The sequence below is a fragment of the Erinaceus europaeus genome, chromosome X, assembly GCF_950295315.1.
Source record: "Erinaceus europaeus chromosome X, mEriEur2.1, whole genome shotgun sequence".
NCBI lineage: Eukaryota > Metazoa > Chordata > Mammalia > Eulipotyphla > Erinaceidae > Erinaceus > Erinaceus europaeus.
The window spans coordinates 31,699,026-31,711,408 of NC_080185.1; the positions used below are offsets into that span (position 1 = coordinate 31,699,026).

At 37.0% G+C, this 12,383-nt stretch overlaps 1 pseudogene; it reads left to right on the forward strand.

Moving 5' to 3' along the window:
• Window positions 1-240: 240 nt before the first annotated feature.
• Window positions 241-4,959, forward strand: LOC132535739 (coiled-coil-helix-coiled-coil-helix domain-containing protein 2-like; annotated as a pseudogene).
• The last annotated feature ends 7,424 nt before the right edge of the window (window positions 4,960-12,383 follow it).

Here is a 12,383-nt window from a genome sequence, read left to right on the forward strand (position 1 = left end):
TAAAAAATGTTTAGTATTAAGAAATGAACACATCTTCTCTTTCCTTACATCTTGGATGACACTTGAAGGAATCATGGTGATGGAGATAAGCCAGAAAGATAAAAAGTACCGGAACCTCACTCATAGGCACAATTAAGAAATAAAAAAAAATTTTTTTTTTCCATTTGTGAGATTGCAGTAGAAAGAGAAATACCCACAAAAGCATCTAACCTTTCACTAAGCCTATAGTGGCCATTAGGTATGGCAGAACTCATTGAAGTGAGATGGCTCAATTCTATTAGTCCGTTATTTAAGTCAATGAAACAATCCTACACCAATGCTTGAATCCCTGAAGGCAGGCAGTTCTAATAATTTGAGATAATCTTTTAGTTAATTTTGCAGGTGCTGTTAGAAAAAAAACCCAGCTGGCTTGAATAAAATTGCCCTCCAGATGCCAGCTAGCCATGATATTATAGAGTTTTTGATAGTTTTCAGAATAACATATGAGATAATATTAGGTTTTTAAAATGCCAATTGAGATCTGATTTTTGGTGCATTTAATCCAATGGTTTTTCAGAAAGAGTTTCAGTTCTATACTGAACAAATGACCTTTCTTTTTCTTTTCCTTTATTCCGCAAATTAAACCTTTCTGTCCATACTTCTCACAATCCCTCCTTCTTTCATCTCTCTAAAAAACAAAGAAGCTAAAATATACTCATAGGAATTGAACATATTTCAAAATATTCTTTTTCTTTAAATTAATTTCTAAAATGAAAAAATTGACAAGACCATAGGATAAAAGCGGTACAATTCCACACAATGCCCACCCCCAGAGCTCTGTATGCAATCCCCTCCCTTGAAAACTTCCCTATTCTTTATACCTCTGGGTGCATGGACCCAGGATCAAAATAGGGTGAAGAAGATGGAAGGTTTGGCTTCTGTAATTGCTTCCCTGCTTAACATGGGCATTGGCAGGTCGATCTATACTCCCAGCCTCTCTCTCTCTTTCCCTAATGGGGCAGAAGTAAAGGGGGACTGGACTTTAGGACACATTGGTCTCTGCCCAGGGAAGTCAGGTTGGCTTCATGGTAGCATCTGGAACTTGGTGGATGAAAAAAGAGTTAAGATATAAAGCAGAACAAATTGTTGACTAATAATGAGCCTAAAGGCAAGGATATTTCAGATGAAGATTTGGGGTCTCTGTTTTGGAAAAAGCTAGTAGGTCTATTTTAGGGATATTCCAAGGGGGCATGACTTTACTAGTTTTAATATTCAGGTGGACCCAAGATATTGTCTATGGAGATGGTGTCATAGTTGGTAAAAGGACTAGAAAGCTGTATCATGGAAGAGAATAGCTCTGAAATGTGGGGAAAATATATAAATATTGTTAACTGTAAACCCCATTGATTTGATCTGGGGGCCAATTTCAGCACAGGAGTGTATTTAACCTCTGCATCCCTGTAGGTCTGAGCTTGCATTCTGTGGTCATGGCTAGGAACATTCCAGGCTTCACTAATTTCAGGACTCATCTTCCTCAGGTGGTAGAAAATGTTGTCCATCCTCCCTTCAGAGAATGGAACAGTCCTTATCATTGTTGATCCACGATGAGGATCCTATAGGCACCCACAAAAGGGCAAGTTCCTATAGGCACCCACAAAGGGTTCAATTCTGTTGTTCCTGATGGATATGACCACTGACAGTGGAAAGAGGTCTGGACCCATCATGTCTGTATAGGAATCTTGGGACTACATGACTAGAGGCCCAGGAGATGTGGTGGCCAGGTAGTGACCAGTCATCATTAAAGTATGCTGGTCTCTTGTCATTATCTAGATTCTGTAATCCTTACTTTGTTTGACAAGGTTAGCTTTGGAGTGATTGAGGGAAGTGAAATAAAAGTAGATGAGGAAGGTATCTAGATCTAAGTAGAAACTTTTGATTAGGTACTTTATGGTGTCTTTTTTGGGTCTTTCTACTTGCTTGCTGCACTTATCGAGGCACTGCAAACTTGTACACTTTTGCATATATATATCTCCTAACATATGGATACAAGTGTACATATGCCCTATATAATGGACAATAATCTATTTGTAGGATCTGAGGCTTTGTTAGGAAGTGCACCACTGGAAATGGAATTAAGGAATCCTGTGAGCTATGAAAGGAATCACCAGAGTAATGAATCTGGAGGGTTGACATTCCATGCCTGTCATCTCTGGACACAGTCTGAATTGAAACTTGCTGAGGTCGTAGTGGCTGCATTGACTAGGCTGAGCCCAGCAGATGCAGGATAACTTGTTATGAATTGAGATAGGCATGCAGGAAAGTGAGCCCCACCCCAAAGTTTCCACGACTGGGAGAAATATGGGTTTTATAGAGAATGGGGAAGATTCTTGCTGTCTTAGGGTTTAAGAAGGCAATAGTTATTTTTATAACCAAATTATTGGAAATTTTTATAATTTTTAATAACAAAATTATTGGTTTACTTTGAAAATCTCAATGTTAGGATTTTCTGTATCATGTAAGATATAAACGTAATTTATGTCCTTTAATGCTGTTACATATAGCTGTGTCTTGAAAAAGTGATGCTACCAGTTGCTTCTGTTTTCCCTGGTCTAAGATTATATGTGATGTAATATTTAAAAGGAAAAGTCACTATTAGAAATGCATTGACAATTTAATCCTATTGTTAATATTCAATCAAGTTACTATTCTGAAGTCTTAAGTGCTTAGATTGAAGGAACATGTACTCAGAATGGTCGTTTATGCATCAAAACATTTGAGACCTTCAATCCATTTTCCCCTCTCATATTTATTATATGCTAATTTCTAATACTATAAGTTAATAGGAGTTTATTATATGCTAATTTCTAATACTATAAGTTTAATAGGAGTCTGAATCTGCACTGAGTTTCCCTTTCTGTTCTTCTTTCTCAACATATATATATATATATATATATATATATATATATATATATATATATATTTCCTATTTTCAAGAATTTTATTTTCTGTATCTTTTCTTGACACGTGTTGTGGTCATTTCCTGGGCTTCACTGCTCTGAAAAAACTTTTAAAATACTCATATCACCTTATTGGGGAAAATAATTATTTACAAGAAATTTTTCTTACCTATTTCCTATTTCTCCATGATAGGTGTCTATGTCTTACTCACACCAACAACTAAAGTCTTCCTCCAACACCATCCACTGTGTCTCCAATGTTCATACAAAGATTTCCTTCTTCCCCTTTGTAGTTATTGGTGCTACTGCAATAAACCACAATGAGTTCAAACTTTATCCTGTGATTTCCCTTTCTTTGATTCTCAAGTTCCACCTCTGAGTGAGATCATTTGTTATTTGTCCTTATCCTTTTGATTCATCTCACTTAAAATTATTCTTTCAAGTTCCACCAGTATGTAGTAAATTAGACTTCATAATTTCTCACAGATGAGTAAAATTACTATATATATATATATATATATATATATATATATATATATATATATATGTGTGTGTGTGTGTGTGTGTGTGTGTGTGTGTGTGTGTGTGTGTGTGTGTGTATCATGACTTTCTTAACTACTAATTTTGCATTGGACATTTGAGTTGTTTGCTAACTTGGACTTTTAAAAATAGTACTGCCGTGAACATAGTTGTACATAGTTCGCTTCATTGTTTTTTTCTGGTCTCTGTATACATTCCTAGGAGAGAAATTACTGCATTATATGGTAGAACCATTTTATACATATTGAGGAAACTCCAGTTTGCCACAGGACTGGACTGCATTATATTTCAAACAAAACTGCAGAAGCATTTCTATTCTGTACAAAATTCAACAGAATAGAGTTGAAATTCCAGAAAATTAAATGGAGAAAGGAGAATCAGGTGAGATTGTCTGTGTTTAGTATGGCATGTACATAGACAGAGAAAGGAGTATCTAGCCAATAAATGGTAAGGAAAATTTGATTAAAACACACCAAAGAATAAAAACAGAACCACAACATGTAACCACGTACTAAACCATGTACAAAACTCCAAATACATAAAAAATCCCAACGTTAGACTAGAAACCAACAAATGCATAGAAGAAACATTGACAAAGCATACCATGTTGTTTGTTTCAGACATGTTTTTGGAGACTAAAGCCCAAGAGCAAGGTAAACAAAAGTAAAAGTAAATCAGTGGAACTGATTCAAACTGAAAAAAAAAATAAGGAAAAAAAAACTTCTGAACAGTAAAAGGAACCATCATCAGATTGAAGCTGTGTACAAACTATACATTAAACAAAGGACTATTAATCAAAATCTGCAAAGAGCTCAACAATTTAAATATGAGAAAAAAAAACAACCCTATTAAAACAGGGAAAGGACATGGATAGAATCTTCACCTAAGAAGATATTCAGATGATCAATAGAGAAAAGATAGTCACCTGTGAGAATGTCAACCATTAAAAGGAAAATATGCTTTTTGCACTTGTAATAGTGCAAGTTGCAGAGCCACTGTGATGCATGTGGAAACCAGAGCTGCACCTCCTTCACGGCCTCTCCAGCCAGCAGGGCACTGGAGATGAGTGCTGCCCTCAGGCCGTGCCAGCAGCTCAAACTCAGAATTCTGGTCTCATGGCCCAGGTGGCAAGCACTGCAGCTGGCATGGCTATTGACTCTGCTGTGGGGGACATCACTGACCATGCCATCCCTGGGGGCTTCAGCGGAAGGAGCAGTGCTGAGCCCGCTAGGCTTGACATCACTTACCAGGAGCCTCAGAGATTCTAGCCAGTGTACCAGCAGCAGCAACAGCATTTTGGCCCATGCCACTGTGAAATGAAGCAAATTTTTGAGTGTGCCCAGAATAAAGGGGCCCTGAAGCTTCGATAAGGTTTCAATGAGGTGTTGGAGCAATGCAGGTTTGCAAATGGATTGTCCTAATCAACATGTTCAAATTGAAGGCATGGAAAATCACCTCTTATGACCACGTTAATTTATCATGAAAATAAAATGACCTATCTTAGATCATTTAACAACCTCTTTGCTTCAGAATGGCAATCTGGAAGAATTAGTCTTATCTCAGTTCACTGAAATGGTATTGAGTTTGGGGCTGGAACATGCTCATGTGGCTTCCTTGATCCAGCTTTTTGTTATGTTATTGATCATAAGTTAATCTGAATAAAGTGATTTATTTAAAAATATAAAAATAAGTGTGAGATGAATTTTTAAGATAGGAACAGAGGCAAATAAAGACACCACATCCCTGAACCTCCCTCCAATGCAGTGGAGCAAGGCTGGAACCTGGTTCATGTGCATGGCACAGTAGATACACTATCCAAGTGAGCCATTTTGCCTGTCTTCTTGACACAACAAATTGAATACTTCTTGAGCACAGGTAATCAAACTATGACATAAGGACTAAATCTAGCCACATCTATTCACTTCTTATTGTCTATGGTTCCTTGTGTGCCATAACAATGTTGAATAGTTATGACAGAAACACTATGGTTTGCAAAGCATAAATATTTCCAATATGGCCCTTTATAGATTTCCAATTTCTGACCTTAAGCCTAAAGTCTAAAGTCTATTCTAATTTTGATAAACGACAGTATGCTATTCTTTATCTAATATCCCACTGAATAGAATCAAAAGGAAAAGAAGAGAAAAGAAGGAAAGAAAGAAAGAAAGAAAGAAAGGAAGGAAGGAAGGAAGGAAGGAAGGAAGAGTAAAAGAAATGAGGTTAATGACATGTTTTATGGCTTCTTGCAAGTGGAGTGAATCCTTGAAATGGCCTTTTTCCAATTAGTCTTTTTCTTGCTTGCCAGACTCTAAGTCACTCCAGGCTGCTAATGTTTCCCTTACACCATTTGCCAGTCCATCTGCATACAATTGTCCTCTCTAGTAATAATCCAGCATAATTTCTGTTCTCTCTTTTCCTAGCTTCTCATTTTCAAAGACCCCATATCTATTGTTTTACTGGAAGACATTTTGAAAAACACATGTGTCTGAAAACAATAGGAGTATTATTTAATAGAGAAAATAAGCTGCTTCAGAGGGAGCTGAATTTCAGATGATGTCTACATCATTGATCTTGTGACCTGTGGAAGATTTTTCACTAAATTTGAAGGTAGGCCTTCAAATAAGTAAATATGGAAGCACATAAGGTGAAACTTGGACTGGGTGTCCACTGAATCAAAAGACTCTGGATAAGAAGTAGAAAGGACAGAATAAAAGGGCATTGGAGTCTTAGTGGGTCTCCTAGACAGTGATCAAGGGGAGATGAGAGAATGTCCTTATGTGTTAAAAACTATATACTGTAAAGCATTAACCCCTCTATGAAATAAAAAAAAATAAGGTACAACTATGAGATGGTTTCACAATACTTGGAATGTAAGGAATTCAGACAAATAAACTTGCAAAACTAATAATAAATACCAAACTGACTCTTAGACCCTGAAAATTATACTGGTTATTAGAGGAAACAGGGAGGAAGAAAAACAAATGAGGCGGTCTCTTTGGTGCAATGGCCCAGAAAATTTTATGGGAAGTGTGGTGAGTTGTGATAATACTGTAAATCAATGTTACATCTATAAAAAGATCTAATGTATAACTAAGAGTGTGATCACTAGGGCAGAATCATTCAGAGGTAACCTTAAACAAAAAGAATTTTGCCATGTGAGTTGAATGGAAATGATTTCAGTTAGGACAAGTCCAGTGTTTTTTTTATTTTCTCCCCTTTCTCTTTTGTATTACCAGAACATTAATTAGCTCCGGTTACTGTTGGTGCTGAATATTGTATTTGAGGCCACTCATAGACAAGTCATTTGTGCTACTGCTGTACTATCCTCCAATCCCTGGTGTTTTTAAACTTGTAACTTTATAATTTTGGGAGGAGGAAGAACACCAAAACACCAGAGAACACCAGTCTGAGTCAGCACTTAATGATTACGTATTTATTACCTGTAGACTTAGTATCACTTATGGTACTAGTATGTTTTCATGATTTAATTTGACAGTTTTCTACTCCTCATCTTCATTATTAGCCAAAAGCCTGTCACAAAGTCTGGGCACTGAACAAGTATAAAGAAAGTGCTACCTTCTTTTTTCAGCCACCAGGTTCCAGATGCTAACCTGATGCCAACCGGACTTCCCTGGATAGATGACCCCACCAATGTGTCCTGGAGCCCCACTTCCCCAGAACTCTGCCCCACTGGGGAAAAAGAGAGACAGGCTGGGAGTATGGATCAACCTGTTAACTCCCATATTCAGCGGGGAATCAATTACAGAAGCCGGACCTTCCACCTTCTGCACCCCATAATGACCCTGGCTCCATATTCCCAGAGGGATAAAGAATAGGAAAGCTATCAGAGGAGGGGATGGGATAAGGAGTTCTGGTGGTGAGAATTGTTTATAGTTGTACCCCTCTTATCCCATGTTTTTTGTCAGTGTTTCCTTTTTATAAATAAAAATTTTAAAAAAGCAAGTGCTATTTTTATTTTTGGATCCCCCCCAAATCAATGGTTTCAACCATTATGAAAACTTTAAGAACTTATTTTTTTAAAGTCACAAGGGAAGAAGACAAAGTTTGAATAGTTTCTTCCATGCCTGGCTTCCCCTCTTCCATTTGAAAGAGAGGACTCTGGGTTTTTACTCTGTTACCTGATAAATGACAGAGCCTTCTGAGGACATTCCAAGATAGTATACAGTCCTGTGGGTCTACTTGGAAACCGGCTAGATATATCCTAGAGCCCCACTTCTCCAGAGCCCAGCCCTACTAGGGAAATAGAGAAGCAGGCTGGGAGTATGTATTAACCTGTCAAGGCTCATGTTCATCAGGGAAACAATTATAGAAGCCAGACAGGAACTAAGTTGGAGATGAGAGTGTTTTGCAGAAAAATGAGAAAATTTACACATATATCAACAACTGTATGTACTGTAAACCATTAATCCCCTAATAAAAATTAGTGTTGGCATTATAGACTTGAACTAGCTTTCAGATATAGTCCCTTTCTGACCTATGTCCTTCCTTTCTTGTTCTCTGATTAGCTTTTAGATCCTAAGTTTTTTATGTTCATACCCCAAATCAAGTTCAATGTTTCCTTAAGTTTATCTAGATACTGGAAAAACAAATGGCTCTATCTTATCCACTTTTTTTTTTTCTGGGTCAGAGGAAGAATATCTCAAGCCTACATCTCTTGAGCTCATAAGTATATCTCTTCATTATTTTCAATATTATTAAATCCTTCTCTGATTTTATCCTCCTTCCCTTTACTTTGGTTCACTTCTACACAAAGACCTCAGATCCTTTTATCCTTTGTCCTGCTGGGATCTGGCAGTCCTTCAAACCAATCACTCTGGGTAAGGTGCAACTCTACTTATTTGCTTCTCTAAATAGATCCTTGTAAATCACAGTGTGTGAGAAAGTCACATATTGAACAGAAGGCTAGCTACAAGGGCCTAGACAATGGGAAGAACATTTCTTTTCATTTCATTTTTTTCGCAGGTGAATCACATAGGAAAATCTGGATTAAAATTATATTTATTTATTTATCCCTTTTGTTGTACTTGTTGTTTCATTGTTATAGTTATTATTGATGTCGTTGTTGTTGGATAGGGCAGAGAGAAATGGAGAGAGGAGGGGAAGACAGAGAGGAGGAGAGAAAGATAAACACCTGCAGACCTGCTTCACCACCTGTGAAGTGACTCTCCTGCAGGTGGGGAGCCAGGTGCTCGAACCGGGATCCTTACACCGGTCCTTGTGCTTTGCGCCACGTGCTCTTAACTTGCTGTGCTATTGCCTGACTTCTGGAAAATCTGGATTTATGCAACAAATAAATCAGGGAATTTTTTTCCTTGTTACAGAAGGATTCACCATAGGGTTCCTTTAAATGGCTGGTTCCCTTAGTACACATTTCAGTAATATTTTATTGCAAAAAATAGTTATAAATTCAAGTGAAATTTTTCATAAAATATGGAGTTATTATTTTACTTAGTAAATATTATATAATTTTTTCTCCTTTGGTAATAAATTTCCAAAAAAATAGACCCAAAGTTAATATACATGACATGATAATACAATAAGTATAATGGGAATTATAATTTTGAATGTTTTCAACCCCCCTCCACTAGAAGTGCCTATGATACTTATGAAATGTAAATGTTCTAGGCGAAATGCCTAAGAGTTTATATATTAATCAACTTCTTCAGGTGATTATAATTTTCACTGAAAATTTTACATGTCATTAAAGTAGAATTTTTTTTATAATTTTTTTTCTGCTTGACATTCTATGGCTTCTAAGGTCACATATCATAGTTCATATCCTTAACTCTATTTACTATGTTATCAGAGATCCAACAGAGATACTGACATTAAGGAACTATAGAACAGTATATCAGGGGTAGCAATAGTGAGGGTAGTGAATACATTTAAGTGTGTGTAAAAGGAAACAGAAGTCTTTTGTTTTTAATTTATTTTTTATTTAAGAAAGGATAAATTAACAAAACCATAGGGTAGGAGGGGTACAACTCCACACAATTCCCACCACCCAATCTCCATATCCCATCCCCTCCCCTGATAGCTTTCCCATTCTTTATCCCTCTGGAAGCATGCACCCAGGGTCGTCGTGGGTTGCAGAAGGCGGAAGGTCTGGCTTCTATAATTGCTTCCCCGCTGAACATGGACGTTGACTGGTCGGTACATACTCCCAGTCTGCCTCTCTCTTTCCCTAGTAGGGTGGGTCTCTGGGGAAGTGGAGCTCCAGGACACATTGGTGGGGTCTTCAGTCCAGTGAAGCCTGGCCGGCATCCTGATGGCATCTGGAACCTGGTGGCTGAAAAGAGAGTTAACATACAAAGCCAAACAAATTGTTGAGCAATCATGGACCCAAAGGATGAAATAGTGGAGAGGAAGTGTTAGGGGGTTACTCACTGCAAACTCTAGTGTACTTCTGCTTTCAGGTATATATTTTGCACTAGTTTATGGATACGTGTGAACATATGCTCTCTCTCACAGAACCTGGTCTATATCTAGGTTTTGGGACTTTGGAAAATGAAAGTCTTACATTCAACTGATAATAATATATACTACACTTGATCTTAGGCAAAAGGCCAAGAAGCAATACAAATATATTTTAAAAATCTCGCAAAAGTTTTGATGTCCACCTTTCTTACTTATCTCACTGTCTGTGATAGGTGAGCAGATATACAATGAGTATGGCTGATCTGAGTTTCGGCTTCCTATACGTCCATTCCTTCCTTTCGTCCTTTTATCCTTCCTTCCTTCCTTCTTTCCTTCCTTCCTTCCTTCTTTCCTTCCTTCCTTCCTTCCTTCCTTCCTTCCTTCCTTCCTTCCTTCCTTCTTCACTTCCTCAATTTCTCTCTTTTCCTTACTGGCAGGATTTCACTGGAACTTTGTGTCTGTGTGATTCCACCACTGTTATGGACAAATTCGAACCCCCTCAAAAAAAAAGATAGCAGGTAAAAGGAATAAAGGGAATGAGAGATGGAGAAAAAGAATGAGAAACAATACAGTACAGCTTCATTGCTCTCTGGAAAAATCTTTGTTTGGTGCTCCCAATGTACTGGTGGGGGCTCTAAACCACCCTTCCATATGGCAAAGTGTGCACTTTACAGAGTGATTTATCTCTCAGGCCTCTATGCTTCTTTTATTATGGTCATGTCCAGAAGCAATGAATCCAGGACCTCACAAATGGTAAGGCTTACACATCATCTGGTGAGTTATTACCTAGGCCCATTTCTATATTTTTTGACAATATGACCCCAGTTACAATTATATTTAAGTATGTATTCTGTTTTTCATAGACTCCCATTTATTTTACTTGGTCTATTATATCAGTCAGGTTAGTCACCTATAAATGCTAATCTTCTTGAATCATCAAGTCAAACGTGTAATATGGAGCTGACCTTGTTAGTCAGGGAACTTAAGTCAAGCAAGAAACTACTAGATAGTTCAATGAGACAGGAAGTGAATCTCTGACCCAGACAAGAAAAAGGACAGTGGATGACTTTACAATGTTAACATCTGTAATAATCATTATATAGGCCAATAAAAAACAGTATAGTAAACCTCCAAAATCTGCCTTATATTCACCATTGTCATTCTCTTCCCCAAAGGTAGTTACAATAATAAAACTCCATCTTGAAGATGCCAACTTATACAATGAATATTAACTCATTAAACATTATATTGATTATATATTAGTGAACGTACACTTATTTTTTCCCAAATCATTTTATTGATTAATAATGGTTTACAGTGCAGTTGTTGACTCTTGGGTACACTTTCCCATTTCTCTATGATAGGTGTCTGCAAAACATTCTTATTCCCAACGTAGATCCTTTTTTACTATCATACACAGGAACCCTAATACCCTATCTATCCCCTCCTCTCAGTTCCTACTTCTAGAAACTAAAGAAAAAAATTTAAAAAAAAACCTATTCTCTGAGAATGGTGAAGTTACTGTGTAGTCACTGCTCACCAGCAAAAAACCTGGTGGCATACAAAAAAAACTTCATGGTTATAGAACACAAGTAAAAACACAAACCAGTAGAATAGAACTGAAAACCCAGAATTAATCCCTCACTCCCATGGAGAAGTAATTTATGTCCTCAGGACCCACCCAAAATATTAACTGGATAAAGAAGAATCCTTTCAATAAATGCAAAAATTAATGGACATTGGGTGCTGGCATACCTGGTTAAGTGCACATAATACTAACAGCGAGGATCCATGCAAGGATGAGGGTTCCACCCATGACTCCCAACCTCCTACTTCCCCCTCCTTTCTCAATTTCTTTGTCCTATCTAATAAAGTTGCTGCCAGGAGCAGTTGACTCTTAGTGTTGGTACTAAGCCTAAGAAATAACCCTGGAGGCAAAAAGAAAGAAAATTAATTTGGTAAATGTAGAATTATAAATCAGAACCACCACATATTACTATTGGACCCAAGAGATAAAATATTTACATGTGAGATCAGAAACTATTAAATACATAGAAAATATCATTGGTAGAATACTCTATAGTGTCTATTTCAAATATATATTTGAAGATTCAAGTCAAACAGTAAGAAAAACAAAAATAAACAATTGGGATTATATCAAACTAAAAACGTCACAGTGAAAAGAACCATTATACAAACAGAAAAACTCCTTACTGAATAGGAGAATATCTATACACACTATGCATCATACAAAGAGCTAATGATCAAATTATATAAAAAGCTCACAGATTTTGCCAACAAAAATCCCATTAAAATGGTGAGAGGACATAAAAAGAATCTCCACACAAAATTATACCCATATGGTCAACAGATATGTGAAAAAATGCCCCAAGTCAATGATATCTGCAAAATAAAAATAAAGACATCAGTGAAATACCACTTCACACCTGTAGGAATGTCATCCATTAG